This window comes from Ictidomys tridecemlineatus, chromosome 15, assembly GCF_052094955.1.
Source record: "Ictidomys tridecemlineatus isolate mIctTri1 chromosome 15, mIctTri1.hap1, whole genome shotgun sequence".
Classification (NCBI taxonomy): Eukaryota; Metazoa; Chordata; class Mammalia; order Rodentia; family Sciuridae; genus Ictidomys; species Ictidomys tridecemlineatus.
This window is the reverse complement of record NC_135491.1, coordinates 43012405-43034947: the sequence shown is the minus strand read 5'-3', so window position 1 is coordinate 43034947 and position 22543 is coordinate 43012405. Positions and strand designations below refer to the sequence as shown.

Below are 22543 nucleotides of genomic sequence, written 5' to 3'. Positions count from 1 at the left end.
CAGGTCTGGCACAGACAGGCTGAGGCCGAAGTTGCTGGAGGTGTGGAGGAGTGGGGTCCCCCCCAGCTGCCGGGACACAGCACGGGCCCCCACACGAGGTCACTTCTCCCCTGTCAGCCTCTCTCTGGCACAGGCTCGGGCTCGTTCCTGCCACTGGTGACTCATCTCAGCCTGGATTGTCTGGCTGGGAACATGGGGGTGGGCGGGAGGCACTCCAGGCTTTGAAGTGGCTGAATGGTGTGTGGCAAGTCCACGTCATTTGAGCTCTCCTTCACGTCCCCACTCCTGGAATGCTTCTACTCTAGGCCCTGTGGGGACACTCCGACTTGGGCAGGGGAATGTGTGGTTAAGGGAACAGACCCTGGGTCTGCAGAGGGCCTCATGCCAGGGGCCGTGGAGGACCACCAAGGGCTGAGGGAGCGGCTGGCCTGGTGAACAAGGCCGAGGGATGTCCTCCCTGTGCACACAGCATCTCCGACTGCTGTCACATGCCGTCAGCTCACTGGAGCTTCAAAACAAATCCCCATTTTATAGAGGACAACACTGAGATGCAGAAGAATAAAGGGGCCAGGTGGGGTGGTGAACTCTGCCCCGCAAGGGCTCCTGGGGGCTTTTACGCAGGCAGCATCAGGGTGCGCTTTCACCCTCCCAGGAAAGCCTCCCTGTGGGCCTGGGGGAGGGTGGCACCAGGTGTGGGCAGCAGGCGGCAGGGAAGCCTGGCGGGCTGGGCAGTGATGATAGGAGGGGGAGGGCCGAGGTCACTGGATCCAATGTCCTTAAAGGTCCCTGGGTACCAGGTTTGGGGTGCTGGGGATAGAGTAGTGGGCTAAACTTTGGTGGTCCCTGTCCTCACAGAGTCTTCCTGCTACAAGTGGAGACACCATGACAGGTGGAGCTGGTTAGACGGCAGCAGGGGAAGGAAGTGCCGTGGGAAATGCACTTAGATATAGTAGCCCTAGAGGCTGGGGGTGGTGGGGGGGCGACAGGTCAGCAGAAATCAGAGGGAGTCAGCCATCTGGGCAGATACCTGGGACAGAGATTCCAGGTGGAGTGCCAAGGCCCTGTGCAGGCGAGTGCTGGGTGGGCTGGAGGGACAGATGGATTCCAGGGAGAGGGGAGAGACGGGGAGGAGGTGAGGGTGATTCTGTGACTGTGGATGGCGGAGATGGTAGAGATGGAGACCGCAGGTCTAGATGGCCCACACCACCACTGCATCCCTGGCACCTCGCTTGGCACCCAGGAAGTGCTCGGTGACTCTTTGCTGAGGGAATGAATGAATGATGTGATCTCACAGGCGTTCCATGGGTCGGTGGGTGGGCATGTGATTGTCCAGGGCAAGTAGGAAGTCAGAAATTCCAGGGACTTTGACCAGGCACACTAATTTTGAAAGAACTGCATTCATTGCACCTGGGCAGGGGCTAACTCCTGGGGCTACAGGTCAGGCCCCCGAGCAGTGGGATCCTTTCTCCTGTCCCAGGAAGCTCTTTACGTTCTTTTCTAATATTAGAAGAGAATTCCCTGGCAAGTGTGGGTGAATCCTGCAATGTGTGTCCTGTGACTGAACGCAGGAGGGAGTGAATTCAGGAGGAGGGTACAAAAAGAGGGTACAAAAAGGATGCCCTGAAGTTTGTCAATAGGTAACTTGGTCCTGATGTTAGAAAAGGGATCCAGGTGTGTGAGAGTCTCTGCAGCAAGGAGACCTTCTGTTTCCATGCACCATCTGGCCACAAATGTGCACCACTGGATGGTTGAGAAGTTACTGGGTCTCCATGTTGCTTTCATTTAGCTTGAGTAGCCAGGAGAGTGTGGGGTGGGCTTGCGGGGCAGATGGATTCCAGGGAGAGTGGGAGAAGGGGAAGAGGTGAGAGCGATTCTGTGACTGGTGGATGGTGGAGATGGTAGAAATGGAGACTGCAGGTCTAAATGGCCCACACCATCACTGCATCCCTGCCACCCAATTTCTTACCATCACTGTGGCCCAGACCGAAGGCTTGGTTGCCTATCTATACCCATCAACCTGCCCGACTGCAAGCTGGAAGTAGGTCCTGTCATCAAGGGTTTAGAGAAACCTGATTCAGGGCTCAGACACACCCAAAGAGACACACATAAGAGTTCATAGCATTGAGATATGAGAGGGAACCCCAATGTGTGTCCACCAATAAGAGAGGGCAGACGGAGCAAATGATGGCACCCGTTTATAATGGAATATTATATAGCCATGAAATCATGTTTTTCAAGATTTTTAATAACATAAAGACTTTCAGTATAATTCTAAAAGGAAAAAAAAAAGCCCAGGATATTTAAAAAACAGATTATAGAACTGTGCACACAGCATGATCCTTACTTTGTGAAAGAAAAATCCCTAGAGAATATATTCATACATTGCAAAAGATTAGAAAGGAAATAGAATATACTATTCACAGTTACTGTGCTCTCTGTGTGGTATTGAGTTTAAGGAGGATTTTTATGTTCTTTATATTTTTATGATATTCCCAGTTTTCTATAGTGAACACGTATTACTTTTATAGTCTAAAAGATCATTAAAATGAAGATTTGGGATAAAATCTTTTGTGCTAACAAAGTAAAAGGTAATGAAGTGATTAAGCCAGTGTTAGTTAACTCACTGAAAAATTTAAATGCCTTGGAACTTATCATTTGTTACTGAAGAGATTCTTAAAGTGAACTTGACTTCAAATTTAATGATAAGCAGTTTTGTTAAAATATTAGAAAAAAATAGTCTGCATCATTTTTAAACTTAAGCGACCCCCAGTCCTTGAACAAGTCATATTTGCCAAAGATTTGAGAGAATGGCTTCTTCCATAAACTGTAATGTTTTGTTTCCAATAGATCTATATGCTTGGCAAAAATAATAACAATAACAGACTTTGTGTTTATAAGATACTTTATAATTTGCAAAGCACACCAATGCTAACTATCATTCATTCTAGGCTCTGGGGACATCATAGTGAACAAGATGATCATAGGTCCCTGCTTATGTGTTATTAGCAAAACAAGACAACAAATATATGAATAGATATATACATATTAGGGATGTTGAGGGCTATGCAGAGAAGAGGTAGAATAAATGGAGATTGTTCTTTAATTTGATCAAATCAATTTGATTGTTGTTTGAATAAAAAAAAATGATGTCTCTACAAATTGTCTCTACAAATTCTATAGCCCCATGGACAAGGAATATATTCTTCTTCAGTTTCCAGACATAAAACTGCTGACGATCTCCACGGAGGCATCATCTCAGTAACTAATTACATGTCCTCAAAGTTACGTGTGTTAATTTTCAATTTGCAGAACTCGTATAAAATTATGATGAGTCACAGTGAAGTGTGAGTATTCTGCATTTAGCTAGAGCTAGACGGCCCTTAACCTTTCCAACCTCAGGGTTCTCTCTGACAGAATGGGGACAGCTAGAGGACCCCGGGATTCCTGTGGACTCCCTTCCCTACCCCCACGGCATCGAAGAACTGTTGTGAGAATTCAATGAGTAAATGTTTATGTTTAGGAAACACTGTGTGCCCCGATGATGCGTGTTCACAATGGAGACGGGGCAGGGCCACTGGCAGAGGGCCACTGGACATTTTGACAAGCTTCCAATGCATTATTTCTTCAGTCCTCACAGTTATCCTGGGAGACTGTGTAAGACTTAGCCTCCATTTCGATGGCACTGAGGCTCTGAAAAGTTAAGTCACCATCCAGAATCACATGCTGTAAAACCGGACAGTCCAGCTCCAAATAGCTGGGCTCTGGGCCACAACTCTGCCTTGTGATCACTGGCCGAGGGGCTCCTGAAGCCCTCCTGGCCTCAGTTTCTCCTTTAGGGAGCTGAGCATATTTTTTGCTGTCTGCCCCTCACTCTGTGCTCTGGGTACTTCCACGGCAAGAGCTTCAGGTAACAGTCCTCTAAGGGTGTCCTGCTAACTATTCCAGACAGATGATCACACCCCTAGCCCTTATCATGTTCCCTATCAGCTGTGTTCCAAATACTGTGTGAACCAGGAGACACAAACCTAATTAGCTTCTAATTAACTCCTTTGGGAAGATGGGGAGTGAGGATTATGGAAGATGCAGAGATGTGACACCCTAATGGGGAAGGGGGTGGGCCACAGAGGAAGAACAGGAGAGGGGAGTCTGTGCAGAAGGAGTGCTGAGAAGGCAGCCATTCTGTGGGTCTCGCTAGGTCCCTTCCTGGCAGCAGGTGAGCATGTTTCCTAACCTGACATCACTCTCCACCCCTCTTCTGGGCAGCCAGGCCATAGGTGGCCAGGGACCAATATGAGTGTCCACACACTGGACTTCTACTTTCTTTACATCAATGCTCCTGATAACCTACACCCTCCATGTCACTCCAAGGAACCTAGAATCTTCCTTAAGCCCTGGACATCTGTCTACTCTACTTTGGGTCAGAGGTACCAGTTGTAAGACTGGGGCAGATCCCTTCCTGGGGACTATCCTACTCTGAATCTTAGCCTCTCCTTCAGTCCCTGGGTCCATTTCTTTCCTCATCATTTCTGGGAGCCTCAGGACCTAGTCAACTGGAGGAAGACATCATAGTCAAAAAGAGTAAAGGCCGGCACCCCTTAGCCCTCCTGGGTGGGTCTCCCTACCTGGGTGGCTCCCCCTGTTACTTCCTGCTGTCTGTCTGAATCATCATCAATGGCAAATCCAAAAGCCATCTGACAGCCAGACCGCTGTCCAAGGAAAGCAATCTCCCCTGTGCCCCTAATTCTGGAGTGGAGGGAGGTGTGTAAATTCCCTTATACAGAATATGAGCAATATGTGGGGCCCCTCTGCCTGGAACAGCAGACATCAGCCTAAGACAAAGAGGGAAATACCTCTAATGGTCAGGTGAGCCTTTCCCAACCTGGAGGGGGATGGTAAGCAGGAAGGGGAGAGCTGGTCTGGGCAGAGAGTCCTAAGGGAGTGCCTGAGAAGTGTGAGTCTAAGGAAAAAGTTTTGCTTTGCAATAACGTGCTAACAGACCTTAGGGGATTCAAAATTGGAGAGGTGGGGGTTAAAGTGCTCATCATTTCAGGGATATTCACTTTATCTCAGCATCTACTGGTGCTGGGCATCTCATAAAATGACACCTGTAGCCAAATGCAATTGGGTATTAGCTGTGTGGCATACACCCCTGGGAATTATCTTATTTAATCCTCCCAACTCACTGTCCCCCAATTTCAGGTGGGGAAACTGAGGCTCAGAGAGGTTAAGTGTCTTGCTTGAGGTCATACAGCTAGTAAGTCACCTAGACCTCCCTCTGGTTCCAAAGCCTTTAAATACCTCGCTCATAATAGAATCCTGCCTACTTTTCAGAGGAGGAAATTGAGGCACAGGGTGGTGAATTCACTGATTCCAGTTGGGATGTTTGAGGAGAGAGTCCAGAGGGGTATTCTCTTGGCAGGTGCCCTGGGACTACATGGATCAAGACCCGGACTCTGCTATTCAGGCCAAGCCCTTGGAGCCATTGCTTCTCGCACCTGTCACTTGGGACCTCCTCTTCCCATTCTGGACCTGGCCACCTATGTTGGCGTCTTAGAAGACCAGGAGGGCAGCCTGGGTCCTCACTGCGCAGCTAGCCACCAGACCACAGAGCCCCAAGGAGAGAAAGAAGGCCGCGCGACTCAGCCGGGGGCGGGGTGGGCACTACAAGGTTTTGGAAGGCGACAGGAGAGGTGGCTGTGCCGCTCAGCACCACGCGGCCAGCGGATCTGCCTCCTGGGTCTCAGACTCCGGTCCCTCTTGCGGCGCACAGTAAAGTCTGCCCTAAAAGGGGAGAAGGTGCGGCGGAGGAAGCTCCCACCATCGGTGCTGAGATAGGCCAGAGCAGCTGGCTCCGAAGCAGGGGCATGGCTCTGGTGACTCGCCCGTCGGAGGGTCAAACTCCCCGGCTCAAGGGAGTGGGAGAAGGGTTCAAGCTCAAACTCCACAAAACCCTACTTCCTTTCCTACTCCCGCCAAGAGTGTGCCCTAGTTTTCCTTCTTAGGTGGGTTGCTCATGGATCCCCCAAACCTAGGACTTGGGGTCCGAGAGACCGCCTTAGGTCCCCCCACACTATCTCCCCCGGGGAGATGTTGGTCCCGGGCTTCGGTCAGGTAGGGAAACCTCGCCTTCCCCGCCGCCCGAGGGCGTGCTCAGGGCCAGCCTCCGTGCCAGTCTCGGGTCGGCCTGTCTGGGGGCGCGGGAGCCGGGGCGGGGGTCCGCAGGAGTCCCGGGATCCCGCTCCGTTCCGAGCGCGCTGCGGTTCCGCTCCGGACCGCGCATCCACCCGCCTGGCGAGCAGAGGCTCCGCGCGGTGCGCCCCCGGGTGTGTGCGTTCGCCGGTGCCGCGGCGGAGCGCGGGGGAAGCGGGCCGGGACCCCTCCCCGCCCCCCAGCGCCGCCCCCGGCCCCACGCCCCTTACTCGGCTTGGCTGCTGCGCTGCGCTCGGTGCGCCGCAGTGCTGGCTCCAGCTTCGGCTCCAGCTCGGGTTCCCGCTCTGGCTCCGGCTCCCGCTCCGGCTCCCACTCGGATGCCGCCGCTCTCGGGCTCGGGCTCCGGCTCCGGCGTCGCGGGGGGCGCGCCGCTCCTCCTCGGCCCGCTCGGTGCGCAGGGGCGGGGCGGGCCAGGCGGCGCGGGGTCGGGCCGAGCAGAGCTGACCCGCCGCCCGCGATCCCGGCCCAGGAGGCGGCGGCGGCCGCCCAGGACCCGGTCCCGGCCCTGCCCTGCCGCAGCCCCGCCCGGCCGCCCGTCGTCCCCGCGCCGCCGCCCACGCCACCGTCACCCGCTCGAGTCCCCCTCGGCGGTGGCGCGGCTCGCGGGCCTCAGCACCGCTGCGCCGCGGCCCGGGTCATTCCTGAGATGGGGGACGCGGGGGAGGGGGGAGGGCCGAGCCGCGCCCCTCTGCGCACAGCCAGCCCGACACCCACACAGCGGCAGGCGGGGCAGGGCGGCTGGGAGGCCTGGAGATGCTGGGAGGCCGGCGCGCCAGCCAGACGTGAGAAGAGAAGAACAGACCTAGAGACGGGGGACAGAGGACAGATATACAGACACGTGCAGGAAAGTGTGGACCGACCATACCCCAGTGAAGAACGTAGCCAGGCACAGGCTGGGCACTTGGGCAGGGAAACCCTGTCACAGGCGAAGAGCAAAGGGCAGAATGGAGAGGGTGAGGGGGCAGGAGGGACACAGCATGGCCTGTCCATTGGGAGGGGCCCTAGGAAGGAATCCTGTTCCCAGATGCCTGCAGGGGAGTTCTGGGATACCAGGGTGTCACCTAAGCCAGGCCGAGGCCTCCACTCAGAGTGATGAGCTGGCCTATTTCCTGCGCAGCCCACCCACTCTATGCCCTCTGCCCTGGAAGGTCAGCCCTGGCAGATGCAAGCCTGTCCCCCGAGAGCCTCCAGCAACTGTTCTGCCGGTGCCCTACTTTGGGGCCTTGGACAAATCCCAGCCCATCCCCCAGGACTCCTTTTCTTCATTAACCCCATTTATTGCATCCTTGCTATGTTGGGGTGCTTCAGACTTACTTATGGAATCCTTTTACATCTCCACTTGCCTGGGAGCCTCCTAAGGGCAGCATCTGGTTGGAGCTGCAGGGGTCTGAACACAGGGTGCCCTCCTAAATTTGATGAATGAATTGATGGGATGCATTGTTGCCAGCCCTGTCCTAACCCCACATTTTATTGATAAAGGAACTGGAGCTTGAAGAGGCCCAGGGATTGGAAGCCAGGTTTGTTTCACAACCCAAAGGTCAGCCACTGCTGGGAAGTGTTTTTCAAAAATAAAACAGGCCAAAGAGCTGAGCCTGTCGATGCTAAACCCTGGGGAGGCAGAGGAGCCCTGGGGATGCTGTGGAAGGAAGTGAGCCATCCACAGGCTCTGCAGGGAGGGTGGGGGCAGAGCAGGCTTCCAGAAGAAACAAACCTCATTCTGCCCCAGCTCTGCCAGGCATCCCAGGGGAGGCAGGAGCAACGGGGTGGTCTGGGGCCTCAGGGGTGAAGACCCTCTGGGCCTCCTTTGGCAAGCTCTTCATTCTGGCCTCTGCCTCTAGCACTGCTTCCCTCACCCCTCCCAGGACCCAGACTGGAGCATCCCAGCTCATCTGGGGCTGCCATGGGGGGAACCTCCAGGTGTAGGGGATGGGGCCAGAATGGAGGGAAGCTTCTCTCAGAGTCCCCAGAAAAGGGGCCTGGAGAAGCTTTTTGTCCAACCTATGCATTTATTTTGAATATTTACAAATAAAAATATCAGAGAAAAAAGAGCACAGGTCAAGGCCACAGAGGTAGGGTTAGAGGCTATAGATCTCCTAGGCCAAGGCTCTGCTCGATCTGCAAAGGTGACCTTGTTCTCCCTGAGCAGAGACTAACTAATCCTCACAGGATGAGTATACTAGTTATTCCTTTGGATTGGTATGTGTGTGTGTGTGTGTGTGTGTGTGTGTGTGTGTAGTGGGGGGTGGTATGGAGTGGTTCACTTAGAGTGAGTCCTTACATCAGCCCTAAGAAGTTCATTCTCCTCCACTGGATGCTTTAGTATCACTGATCTGCCAAGGCCAGCCTATTCCTCAGTCCTAGAACTGTTTTCCCTGGGTCTAGCCTTGGAAATCAGATTATGGTTGTTTGCCTGCCTACCTACCTAGATTAATCTTTTTTTTTCTTTTATCTACTATCCATCCATCACAAATATATATTGTACAGGCCACTTGGAAAACTCCAAAGGAGAAAGAAGAAAATAGAATCCAGCCATCATTGAGCCCCTTCCTTCCTTCCTTCCTTTCTTTCCAACTCTACAAGTATCCTTAAATGGAGCGGCCTTGTTAACTATGTCATTCCCTCTCTTACCTTACATTACATTTTGAGGCTATCTAGCTCTGTACCAGATGGTTCTACTATGTTTTATTTAACTAATCCCCTATTGCTGGGCATCTATTTTGTTTCTGTTTTCCATGCTTCTAGACACACTGCAGTGAACATCCTCAAGGGTAAGTTTCTGCATGTCCCTGATTATCCTTTATGTCAGTGTTTATGTTCATATATTATTGAGGTGTTCTTCTGTATGGGTTTCCATTTGAAGGAAGGGCATCCTCTGGATACCAGACAAGCTCAGTGATTTCCAGTATCTTCTTGTTCAAGGGTCAATTAGGGAGGCTAGAGAGGGGACCCTTTAGGAAATCATCTGGCAGTGCTGTGGTTTGAATATGTACCCCAAAGTTCATGTGTTGGAAACTTAATTCCAACTGTAATCATGTTGAAAGGTAAGACCTTTAAGAGATGAGTAGCCCATAAGGGCTCTGCCTCAGAGATCCATCAGTGCCATTATCAAGGGAGTGCTTGTTGCCAGAGTGGGTTCCTTGTAAAAGGAGGAGTTCAGTATCTCACTCTGTCACCCATGGGTGTCTTCTTCTACCATGTTATGATATAACAGGAAGGCCCTCGCCAGGCACTGCCCTTGATCTTGGTTTCCCAGCCTCCAAAACTATAAGCCACATACATTTTCTGTTTATTATAAATCACTAAATCTGTTGCATTCTCTGAGAGTAGCATAAAATAAACCAAGATAGGTGACAAATCGGGACTTTGAGATGCCCTGAGAGGCCCCAAGTGCTAGGCTGTGGGGACTAGAGTGTGCTTTGTATTTTTCCAGTTGCTCACAGGGAATCCCCAAGAATGTCCTTTCTGTTTGTAAATAAATCAGGGGTCCATGATGTCATTCATCCCAAACAGAATCTATGGGGTGGAGTTGTCGAGGGGCCTCCTGGGCCTGTCCAGCTTACCTCCCACCATCCTTCCTCCCTTCAGACATCTTTGTTTCACCACCTTGCCCCTTGGCCCAGTGATGGCCAATTAACAGTATTTTCTTTGGGGCTAGGGATTGTTCCATACTAAAGGGAAGGACTTCAGGGTGTCCTGGCCTGTGGTTGGGATATCTGTCTAAAGAATCCATAAGGCCTTTTGGGAAGATGTATCCCCCTTGCTGGTGTGTCCCTTTTACAGGAGGATGGTGACTGTCTTCCTAGTCTTGATTACATTACCAAAGACTTGGTCTTCTCGGTTGCCTTGACCTTGGGGGTGGGGAACAGGAAGGCAGGAAAGTGTACCCCACCAGCTTTGACGATTTTTCCTCTTTCCACCTGATTTTTACCAAAGGTGCCCTGGAGCATGTCCTGGTGGTGCTGAGTGGAAGAGACCTTGCTTGGAGGGAGGTGGTGAGGATGGGGAACAGGCACAAGCTAAAGTGCACGAGCTGAAGCAGAATGAGGAAACTTGGGACAGAGAAAGATGCATAGTCCTAAAGCCCTCCTGTCTGCTGAGAGCTTGGAGGGATTTGTGCTTTCGCTTCCATGTTACAGATGATGAGAAATCCCTCAGGATTTAAGCGACTCTCTAGAGATGTAGTGGCTAAGTAGTGCCAGGTATAAGATTAGGATTCTTTTAAAAATAGGCCAAAGAGATTACCAGGTGTCCTTTTAACTGCATATTAGGTATCATTTTTTTTTTTTTGGGTGGGGGTTTGTTCCTGTCATGATCTCTGAGCTATGTTATGATTCTGTACATTCTAGAAAACCGGTCATAACACTAACAAAATAGTTAGTCCATTGAAATGCAAATGCAGTTTCTCAGGTATATGCCAGTAGATAGCTTGTGGGGAGAGGTGGGGCTTCCAGCGTCCACATAGGCACGCTCTTTGAAGTCCCCTTTGAATTGTGTACATCTTACTGGTTCCCTCATTAGTAAGTTGATTCAAATCCTGGACATGAAAGTATTGTATGACATTCATGATTGTGTCCTGTAAAAAGTTTATCCCTTGACAGTAGAAAGCTTGAGATTTCATCTTGGGCCTGTCTTCCATCACAGATTAGTCCTTTGTTGGAGGTCTGAGGGCCTGGGGATATCAGGAGAGAGGGAGGGAAATGAGTGGGGTGGGTCAATTCTAAATGCCTTTCTGGAAGAGGGGAGGCAGAGAGTACAGAACATTTTCAGGGTGAAACCTGATGAGGAACTGGGCAGCACAGACAACTGTCGGAAAATGAGAGTAATAAAAATCAAAGCGTCCCCCAGGATCGCTGAGAGGGAGGAGTGAAATACTGCACACCAGGGTTTAGAACAACAGTTCTTGACACCCAGTAAAGTCTCAATGAACATTGCCTACAAATGTTGAATGTGTACTTGTGAAGGAGCAAAGAGAAACATTTTTTTTTTCTTATGGCTTTTCTATTTGTTTTTTTGCTCTTCTCGCCACACGGCTGAGAGCTCTTTAGTCACAAAAATAGATTCCAGTGTTCAAAATACTGTCAGCTGCCAGAGGCTACATTTGAGTCTAATTTAAAAGTTTAGGAAATAATACTGGCATCTCCTGAACTTAAGCACTTAAACAAATTTTTTTTTCAGAGTTAACTCAGATAAAAATACCATGTGCAATCTATGATACTATTTATTTTCCCAGCCAAGAATGGATGGACCTGCCCAACTGCAGCAGAGTAAGTGTGGATGAGTTGGATGATGGGATACTCAACACAGTGAGAGCAAACCTATGACAGCTACAGGCAATGACACAGGCCACTCACAAACAGGGTGGAGTGACAGTAGCCAGACACCATTTACTTCCATTTATATCAAGTCTCAAAGCATGATGTTGGGAGTCTGGGCAGAGTTTACACTGGGGGTGATGGAGTGGCAGAGTGGGGGCTTCAGACGCCCGGGGATGCTGTTTTTTGATTTGGGTGCCGGGTACATAGGGATGTTTTGTTTGTGCAAATTCTTTGAATAACACACTATGTACATTTAAATGTATGTGGATTCTACTTTAATAATAAGAAGAAAAGGATGGGCAGTCATTGTGCATGTGCCCCGCTGAGGCAAGAGAGCTAGACACCCAGCTTGAAAGTGGAAGAGGAATTTGGGATTTCAAACAGGGCCAGAGGGAAAGGAATTGATATTTATTCAGTCTGTGGGAGAACTTGCTTTCCAGGCTCACTAACAAAAATAGTTTCATTTCTTCTGAAAAACAGTTTGCTTTTTTGTTTAAAATACTCCTCAAATCTGGTGACTCTTAAAACAATCCCTGCTACTTAAAGTTGGTTTTGTGGGGCCACCCTTTGGCAAGTGTGGGACTTGTGCCTTTCAGGGTCATCTAGGGCTTTTTCTTTTATTTCCTATCCTTATTTTTCCTTTGTCCCAATTCACTCACTTATAGTTTTCAAAAAGTTGTAGTGGGTGTGTTTCCTTTGTCCTGATTCACTCCTGATTTTTTTTTTTTTAAATCGAGTTATGTGTATATTTTCTTTGACCAGATTTACTCGCTGGTTGGAGAAAACATGGTATCGTGCATGTGTTTTTAAGCGGCTTTGATTCTTTTGGAAGGAGATGGTGTATAAATAAACAAAACAGTGCAGAAAACATCCATAGAGAGCTTATGTGTGGGTGTGTGTGAGAAAGTCATTTCCACGGTTCATTTGAGAGCATAAATGGAATAGGGTCACATTCAGGAAGGGTAGAGGCTGGCCTGGTAAACAGATGGTGTCCACCCTCGTGAGGCATTGGCCAGCAGAGAGATAAATTCAGAAAGCACAGAGATATGCTCTCAGGGCTGGCTCAGGAGCTCAGGGTTTGGAGCCAGGATACCTGAGTTCAAATCTCCTCTCTGCCACTTACTTATTTGTGTCCTGGGGCAAATCACTTGTCCTTTCCTAATTTCCATCCAGCCTAAAGGGTCTCACTCAGGCACCCCCTGGGATCTGTGCCCCCCCCTCCCGTAGCATCTTCAGACTGTGGCCCCCTCTGCTAGAGTAGCTGCTGGGAAGGGGACTTTTGACCTTGTCTCTTCTTTGTGTCCTGGCCCTCTCTCCCAGAGCTCCTGGTAGTTTTGGGGGAATGCCTGAGAGTCACATTGTCACCTGCACACATCCATGACTCAGAACAGGGAATCTCAGAACCCAATGTGACACAGGGGACGAGGGTGGGGGGGTGCTTCCTTTTCAACAGACTCCTAGGAGAACTGCCGGAGTCTGTCTGCCATTTATTTTTTGCTTATTTATTTATTTATTTATTTATTTATTTATTTAGTTGTAGATGAACACAATACCTTTACTTTATTGATTTATTTTTATGTGGTGCTAAGATGGAACCCAGTGCCTCACACACACTAGGCAAGTGCTCTACCACTAAGTCACGGCCCCAACCCTCGTTTTCATTTTTAATGGACACATGATAATTGTGCATATGTATAGGGTACCCTGTGATGTTGTGATTACCATTCATTTTCAACTGACCATAATAAGCTTGAAATGCTACCGAGGGAAGTTTTTCCCTAGAAGAACCTTAATGGTATCACCTGATTGCAGTATAGTGGGTGATCAGTTTACATCCTGGACAAAGCAGCTGAGCTGTAGGTGGGATGAGGCAGGGCAGCCTGGTGATTAGCAAAGACTTGAATTTGGCCTCGTGGCTAAGGACAGCTTTTCTGTGTGTATTATTTCCTTGGTCTTTTGCAGTGTCACACATGTGCTGCCCTATAACAGGGCCTAGACTCGATATCACCTCTCCGAGACTCAGACACTTGAAGGGAAGACACCTCCCTGCTTTGCAGCCTGGGGAGCTTCCTTCTGCCCAGCCCTGACCTTGTTGGAGCCCTTCAGGGGCTTCCCATTGCTGCAGGATGGAGTCCCTCAGCCCTGGGGCAGGAGAGTGTCTTTCCGACTTGGGCTCTGCCCATTTCTAGTTCCCTCCCAGCCACTGTCTTCCAGTCTGCACCCCTGTGCCGTATGCAAGTTGCACCTGTGATATCCCAACACTCCCTCCTTTGGAGACTTCTCTGGCCTGGCCTTTCCCCAGGTTGAATAAACAGCTATTTCATCTGGGGACCCACAACACCTTTTCTATAATTAGAAAAAAAATATAGAAATTGTGAAAGCTGGTTTTTTTTTTTGAATTTGTGAATATTTGCTGCCAAAGGCAGAAACTGAGACTAGTTCAACACAATATCCTCAGTCCAGTTTTATGTAGCCCAGGCCTCCATAATCCTCAGTTGCACATTTGGAGCTGGGTCATAAAGACACCAGCAATTGTGCTGGAACAGGGTGTGGGGCATGAGGCAGAAGGTGCCCCGAAGGCTCCCCAGGTGGACAGGCCAGTCTGCCCGGGCACAGGTCAACTCAGAACTGCCTCCTACTACTTTCTCTATCCCTGTCACCGGGCAATTATGTCCCTTCCAGCTCTCTTCCTCTGTCTGTTTGGGACTTCTAAGCTCCTAGGTTTCTTGAGAGAACAATATGCATGATTGAGAAATAAAGATACTATGTTCATGAACAGTCCAGTGAAGCAAAAACAGGTTTGGTGGGAAGGAATTTATTCTTGCCCGGATGTTGCTGGCTGCATAGTTCTTTAAAAGACAAACAAAACACCCTTTTAATTTTACTTTTGATAATTTTACACTTACAATAAAATTACAAAAATAATATGGAGAATTCATACATGCCCTTCATCATTTCCCCACAATGCTAGCAATTTAGCTAAGCATAGTACAGTGGTCAAAATATTGTGCCGTTTGCAAGTCGCACTAGTTTTTCTCTAATGCTATTTTTCTGTTCAGAATTTGACTCAGAATTTTGCATTGTTCTTTGCTGTTGTGCCTCCTGGTTCCTTTTTCTTCTCTTGCTGTTGTGGCCTTGACTCCTCTGGTGAGTATTGATCAGTTCCATAGAAGCTTTTTTATTTATTTCCGATTCCTGGTTGGTTTCCAGACAATTGAAGTTTCTGGAAGTTTGCCCTAAGGCTGAGCTCTGAATAAGTGCTGCTTTTTCTTTCCTCCTCTCATCCTCCTTGCTTCCCTTGAGATTTTTCCGGAGCAAGAGTCAGTTAGACAGAAACACATCAGAAGGAGGTGATTCGTGTTTCTTGACCTTGTTCGTTCCTCTCCCTTTTGTAGCTAGAGTTCCTGATGCCACGTGCAGTTGATTTTGTGATTCGCTATGCACCTTGACCTTGGGATTAATGCTGACTCCTTGCTCCACCTCTTTTTCTGCATATCTTCCTTCAGTTCCCCATCCTGTGGGTTGGTTCTCTTTGCTAACTGATTGGCAGGGGTAGGTCTCCAGGTCTAGTAAGTGGGTACATCCACTTCCTAGGAGTCATGGCACTCTGGGACACCTGCCAGGCCTGCAGGAGGAAGTGAGCAGTGGATTTGGAAAGTGGGGCTGTTTCTGTTGCCCCAATGTATTTGCTGGTGGGGTCATGGGCTCCATGGGTTAGGGATAGGAGCAGTGAACTGAGCACAAAATGTCAATCAGTGCAGCATCCCAAATTGCGAACTAAAAGTAAGACTCTTTTCTTTATACATTATCAGGCTTTGGGCATTTTTTTATAGCAGCAGAAAATGGACTATATATCATAGTAGGGAGAATGAAGTGGGCCCAAACTAAGGGTAGAAAAGTAGAGAAGGAGAGAAGAAGGATTCAAGATGTTAGGAATAGAATTAAGGAGTTTGGCACATTCCTCAACAGATGTTTTAGAAAAAAAATGAGTGAATGAATAAGTGAGAAAGTGTGCCTGAGCTGCTGTACCGATGAAATCACCAATAAATTGATCATTTATAAAGTAAGCTAGACCTGATTAAATCTCTCTCCATTCTTAAAAAGTTTTTGTTAGCAATTTTTAAAATTAAAATCATACAGGAACATTCAGTTTTGGAGTATGATTCTCTGATATTGACAAATGTATAAACTTGTATAACCACAACCACAATTAAGATATGAAATAGTTCCATCACCCCAAAATTGTCTTATGAAATTTTTTTTGGTCAAATTCTCTGTCTTCCCCCCAACACCTGGAAATCCTGATCTGTCCTCTGTTGCTAGTTTTGCATTTTTAGAATGTTGTATGAATGCATTCACACCGTATGTAGTCTTTTGAGTCTACTGTCCTTCGCATAGCAAAATGCATTTGAGATTCACCTAAATTCTTGTATCAGTGTTTTCTTCTTTTTTATTGTTCAATAGTATTTCATTATGTGGTTTTGCCAGAGTTGGTCTGTCCATTTGTATTTTCCATTTGGACTCTATAACAAAATGCTATGGAGTAGGAGGCATATAAACAACAGAAATTTATTTCTCATGGATATAGGGGCAGGTATTCCAAGATCAAGGTGCTGGCAGATTTGGTGTCTGATGAGGGCTCACTTCCTGGTTTATAGATGGCACCTTCTAGCTGTGTTCTTATGTTGTGGAAGAGGATCCTCTGGTCTCTTTTAGAAGGCACCGATCCCACTCACGAGGACTGTGCCCTTATGACTTAATTACCTCCCCAAATCCCCACTTCCAAACACCCTCATACTGGGTCTCAGGTTTCAGCATGCAGATTTCAGGGGACAGGGACATTCAGACTATAGTATCTTTCCTCAGCTGAGGAATATTTGAGTTATTTCTAGTTTTTGTGTTATAAATTAAACTGATATAAACATATGAATTCAGGTTTATGTAATTTTTTGGGGGGAGGGGAATTAAACTCAGGGGTACTTTACCACTGAGCTACATCTGCAGTCCTTTTATTTTGAGACAGGATCTCACTAAGTTGCTGAGGCTGGTCTTACTTTAACTTGTGATCGTCCTGCCTCAGCCTCCTGAGTTGCTGGGATAACAGGTGTACACCTCTGTGCCCGACTCAGGTTTATGTGCTAAAGAGGTCATTTCGCCTGAATATTCAATGGGATTGCTGGGTCATGTGGTTAAGTGTCTAACATAAGAAACTTCCAAACTGTTTTCTAAACTGTTTCTAAACTTCCAAACTGGACCATTTTGCATTCCTCAACAACACATGAGAGTTTTAGTTGCTCTGTATCCTCAGCAACACTTACCAGTATTTTTTTTCCCCATTCTAACAGGTATGTACTAGTAGCTTATTGTGTTTTTTAAAAAAATATTTTTAAGTTGTCAATGGATTTTATTTTATTTATTTTTATGCGGTGTTGAGAATTGAACCCAGTGCCTCCCACCTGCTAGGCAAGCGCTCAACCACTGAGCCACAACCTTAGCCTTCATTGTGGATTTAATGTACATTCCTCAATGACTAATGATGCTGAGCATCTTCTCCTGTGCTTATTTACCATCCATGTATATTTTTGGGTGAAGTGTCTCTTTATATCTTTTGCCCATTTTAAAATTGGATTGCTCATTTTCTTATTGGCAGAATTCTTGGAGAATCCTTTATATATTCTGGATGTACTTTGTCAGTATGTGACCCATGGTAGCTTATCTTTTGATTCTCTTAATAGTGTCTTTCATAGAGTAAATATTTTTAGTTTTAATGAAATCCCATTTACCTTTTCTGCCTCACCTCAGGTCATGAAGACCTTGCCATGTTTCCTTCTAGACATTTTAAGGTTTATATGCTTTACATTTAGGTCTATGACTCTTTTACAATTAATTTCTAAATATAATTTGTTCCTGCATATGGATGTCCAATTGTTTCAGCACCATTTACTGAAAATACTATCCTTTTTCTATTGAGTTGCTTTTTCACCTTTGTCAAAATCCAGTTGATCACATCTGTGTGGATCTATTTCTGAACTCTCTGTTATGTTCCATATAGATACATAGATAGGTATACATGAGAATTATCTACACACACACACACACACACACACTCTGCCAATACTATGCTGGCTTAATGGCCATAGCTTTTTATAAAATCGTGGAACCAGATGGTTTGAATCCTTTCCCACCCCCCTCCTCCTCCTCTTCTTTTAAGGTTGTTTGGCTCTTTTAGGTTCTTTGGATTTCCATAAGGATGGATGTTAGAATCATCTTGTCTGTCTTTCTTTCTTTCTTTCTTTCTTTCTTTCTTTCTTTCTTTCTTTCTTTCTTTCTTTCTTTCTTTCTTTCTTTCTATAAAGGGCCTGTTAGACTCAACACAATCACAATTAATGTTCATGTTGAGTCTATAGATCAACTTGGACAGAATTTACATTTTAATAATTTTGAGTCTTCAATCACGAACATGGTATATCTCTATTGATGTATGTCTTCTCCAACATTTTCATTGGTATTTTGTGCTTTTCAACATACAGATCCTGCACATATTTTCTTAGTTTATAAAACTCAGAAATATCACCTCATGAACTTGCACTTCTCTAGTCTTAACACTTCATCTCCTGACTTGCCACCGGTATGTCTTCCTTGGTGAGTCTTTTCTTACTGTAGAATGCTCACTGCAAAGGGAAATTATATATCTTGCAAAGGACAACTGATTTCATGAGGTTGATGAGAGTGTTTTTGGAGAATTACTGTAATCCACACAGCCGGTGATAAAGGAAAGTCCATATGAGTTGGGCGAATTAACAACAAAGAGAAATTCGACAAAGAAGATGACAAAAAGTGACTTTAAGGGAGAAAACTTTGATCATCAAAGGATTATGAGATATCTTTGGGAAAACTAATGAGCCTGAAATATTTGTACAGAATTGCTCTGTGTAAATCAAAGATATAATATAAGGAAGCTACATATATACATTTTCCTCTGTACTTTTTGCTGGGAAAATATCATTTTCTCACTTTAGTTAGAAATGGTTGTAGTTAAAGCCTAAATTCTCTTAAATAAAATATGAAAAATTTTCCATAATTTTTATTTTCATTTCATCCTTCTCTCCCTCCCTTTCCTTCCTGTTAACACTGAATGATTGCTATGTTCCATATTTGATATCTCTTCTCTTTTTCAAGATTTATTTCCTTTGAATTTCACAAAAACTCTGAGAGTAGGCATTGTATTACCCTGTTTTATTTAAGGGTAAGGAAACCTGGGCTCAGAGAAGTTAAGAAATGTGACTCTGTAATTGGCAAGTTCTGACTCCTGTAGGTTACCAGCTTCTAGAGCTCTGGCTCACAACTGCCCCGTAACCTGGCCTGGGACCGAGAGATTGTCCAGCACTCAGGATTTTAGTTAAACCCAAGAAAGTCCTGTGCAAGCCAGGCTGGGTTTGCCACCCTACAGAGCTATCCCAGTAAGGCCCAGAGAATGGTGTCTGCAGTGTTTTGCTACAGATGGCCTGTCCTTGCTCAAGTCCTGCCCAATGCATGCTGATGTTTCCCTTCAGCACTCTTGTCACCAAGTTATGGTGTTGGTCAGCAAGTGCCCCAGATCACTTTGCCAGCTTCCCTGTGCTCTACAAAATGTTGGCTGCATCATGTGGTACTCCAGGCAGGGCTCTACTAGTTCCTGCTCACTGCCCCGTGCCTATAGCTCTCTCCCTACTCAGCCAGGAAGAGTGTTCTTTGGTTCTTTGAGTTCAGAAGTAGAGTTTGGTTCGCTTGGTAGATTCACTTCCTGCCCCCTTGCTCAGCACAGCTCCCGTGTAACATCCTTGAACATCCCCCCAGCAACCATCACTCAGGAACATCATAAGTAAACTGCACATCCTATACTCTAAGCTACAAAAGCACACTGCAAAGTCCTGCAAGTCTCTGAGTGTTGGTGGATTCCCAAATTTTCCAGACATCCCAAATGACCTCTGATGAGCTGAAAGAAATTGGTCCTAGCTGTTTCTCTTATGGCCTTGAGACAGAGGAATATTAGGCATTTCTATGCATTGCAGAATCTGTGGGGGATCATCTGCCTGGAAAACCAGCTTTCCCTGATCCCATAGATCCAGAAAATGAGTGGAAATTTTGAGGTTAAAGAACTCCAAAGGGACTGGGCACTGTGGCAGTTGCCTGAAATCCTAGTGACTTGGGAAGCTGAGGTAGGAGGATTGTGAGTTCCAGGGCATACTCAGCAACTTTCTTGTCTCAAAAACCAACCAACCAACCCCCTAAAATCCAAAGGCTAAGAGATTTTGATCCTACAGACTAAGTTCTCTAAGTTCTAAGTTCTCTCCAACAATAGTTTTTCCTGGTTCCAAAGTGATAACTTCATAAACAATTTAGTTAACTTAATAAAGGCTTTGTTACATTATTAGTGAACTCAAAACATTTCAAGACAGAACTTTCAATATTAAAAATGTAAAATAGGGACAAATTTTGCTTATCAATTCACTGTTTTTCAATTGCAAGCATATTTAAAATGAATGTGTTTTAGTTAGCTTTTTCACTACTGTGACTAAAACCTGACAACTTCAAGGAGCAAAAATTTATTTGGGGGTTTATGGTTTCAGAAGTCTCAGTCCATAGCCATCCAGCTCCATTTCTTGGGGCAAAAAAGGGTGAGGCAGAACTTCCTGGTAGAAGAGTGGGGTGGAGGGAAGCAGCTCACGTGAGATGGGGGGGGGGAGAGAGAGAGAGAGAGAGAGAGACTGAGTCCACATATCAGATATAAAATACATACTTAAAAGACACATCCATAATGACTCTCCTCCTTCAGCCACATCCTACCTGCCTTCAGTACGAGCTCACCCCACCATCCAGTTAATCCCTTCGCGTGATTAATTCACTGATTAGGTTAATGCTCCCATGACCCAATCATTTCACCTTCTTACATTGTTTCACACATGAGCTCTTGGGGGACACCTCCCATACAAACTGTAACATGATGTTAAAATAACTTCTCTGATCATAAAATTATATGCGGATTATAGAAAACTTGGAAATGCAAATAAGAAGGAAAAGAAAAATTATTCACAATTTCATATCCTAGAGGTACTACGTATCTACTAGAAAAAGAAAATTGTTGGGATCTGACTGTAAATAATGTATTAGGTTTTGCTTCACTTTTTTTTTTTTTGCTTTACCTTGAATTCAGTTCAAGGTGACAACATGATGTTTAATGGCTGTCCAGCACTGTTTTATGACTTTGCCATAATTTACCTAACTAATCTTTTATTGTGGGACATTGACATTGTTTCCAGTTTTTTTTTTTGCTTTGTGAGTAATACTGAACTTAGCATAGAGGCAGATACATCCTGTGCTAGCCTCTGAGGCTAAATCCTTAGAAGGGGGATTGCTGGGCAGCCTGGAATTGGGTTGTGAGGATCAGAAATTCAATGGGTCACCTGTAGGACAGTGGGATTTGACATAAGGATTCTTGACCTGGGAGGTTCCTAGAACTGAGACGGGTGGGGACTTCAGCTGTTTCTAGCCCAGAGTCGACCCTCCAGGACCGGCTTGGGACACCCCAGAGGGACAGAACAGCAGAGTTGGATGTGGACACGGAGGCAGGGGCCCCTGGGGCGGGGAGGGCTGATGGGGGTGGGCTGGGACTATCACAAGCCCAAGGTCCCAGCATCCTGGGCCCGTTACTCCTGTGACTTGAAATTCTCCGTGTTAGCTGCAGGAGACCTCAGTACCCCATCCTCTGGAGAGGGATGGGTGACTAGGTCCTGCCTGTCTCTCCCCAGTTAGAACCTGGCACCAAGGAGGAGCAGAACCGGAGCCTAGGCGGGTTGGGCGGTTGGACTCCGCGGCCACCTCTCTGATCCAGGTTGTCTGTCAATGTCCAGGACCCCTAGAGCCTGCAGTCTGTCAGTATGTCCGGGGACGCAGCTGCGGGAGGAGTAGGAGGTGACTCTGGAGCGGAAGGGGAGGGTTGGTGATGCGGTTCAGGGTTGAGCATTTGTGGACACAGCTCGCCCCCTAGTGGTCATTTCCCCATGATAAGTGCGCGGAGGGTGAATACTGGTCCAGCCTTCAGCTCCCAGGTCAGGGGAAGCCAGGGGGCCAGATCCAGCCCCAACTCTACTCTCACTTACTGGGTGGTTCTGGCCACATCCCACCCATCTCTGGGTCTCATTTTGGTCATCCGTGAAATATAAAAAGTCCTGTCTGCCTCATAGATTTGGCCTGGGGTGGGGAAGGATTCTAGCTTCCGTTCCTCTTTGCCCATTTAGGTCAGGCTGGGAACCCCGGCATGGTTTGAGCATGCATGTGCAGAAGATCCGAGAGAGCACTGGGTTTGGGCTCTGCCATGGTGCTGGCTAAAGCCTCCAGACTCAGGGTGGGCCCTCAGCCTCCATGAGGGTCTCTCCTCCTGCCTCTGGTTAAACAGGAGCCACACAGAGGAGATGGATGGAGTGGCCAAGAACTCAGAGCCAGGCCGCACTGGAGGGTTGGAAATGACAGGCACTGTCTCATTCGGAGGTGACTTAGGGCCTGGGCGCTTCTGATTTGAAGCTCCCTTGATGCAAACAGCCTTTTCTCTTTGGGCATTTGTTGAAAACAGTCAGTACTGACTGCTTAACAAGGCGGCTGTGTCAGTCAGGGATAGCAGCTGGGCGAGCAAGGAGCTGACCAAAAAATTTAAAAGGAAAAGTTGAGGACTGAGCTGTCCTTGGAGAGTTTTGAAAACTTTGGCATATTCTTAGGACTCTAGAAGTCCATATATGTGTAGGACTGTGTGTGTGTGCTAAGAAAAGACCCTCCCTATTTGCCAATTGCAAGTGGTGTTGCAGCCCCAGGTACCCGAGGCCCTGCCTTCCGTGTAGAATGTGAGCAGGAGGGCTGGGGTGTGCATAGTGGGTAGGGGAGGGTGCTGGGCAGAGAAGGCTGGACTCAGTGTCCTTTGTTATTTTCTGTTGCAATCCATTTTGCAAACCCACTAGGTTCCTTTGATGATGGCGGTGGCAGTTGTA

The 22543-nt window shown here is 47.2% G+C and overlaps 2 protein-coding genes across 4 annotated transcripts in view; one reads left to right on the top strand and one right to left on the bottom strand.

The window, feature by feature from the left end:
• Bean1 (brain expressed associated with NEDD4 1) overlaps nucleotides 1–6555 on the bottom strand; it is a 46712-nt gene extending 40157 nt beyond the window's left edge. Inside the window, exon 1 of the mRNA XM_078032432.1 lies at nucleotides 6420–6555. The gene's annotated coding sequence lies outside the window, so the exon portion shown is untranslated. The remainder of the gene's footprint in view (nucleotides 1–6419) is intronic.
• A 172-nt stretch (nucleotides 6556–6727) lies between these two features.
• Nucleotides 6728–22543, top strand: part of LOC120888163 (uncharacterized) — a 42115-nt gene continuing 26299 nt past the window's right edge. For 2 of the 3 annotated variants that reach the window (XM_078032430.1, XM_078032428.1), the window contains exon 1: nucleotides 6728–8978. The gene's annotated coding sequence lies outside the window, so the exon portion shown is untranslated. The remainder of the gene's footprint in view (nucleotides 8979–22543) is intronic. The other variant, XM_078032431.1, reaches the window with a different exon arrangement.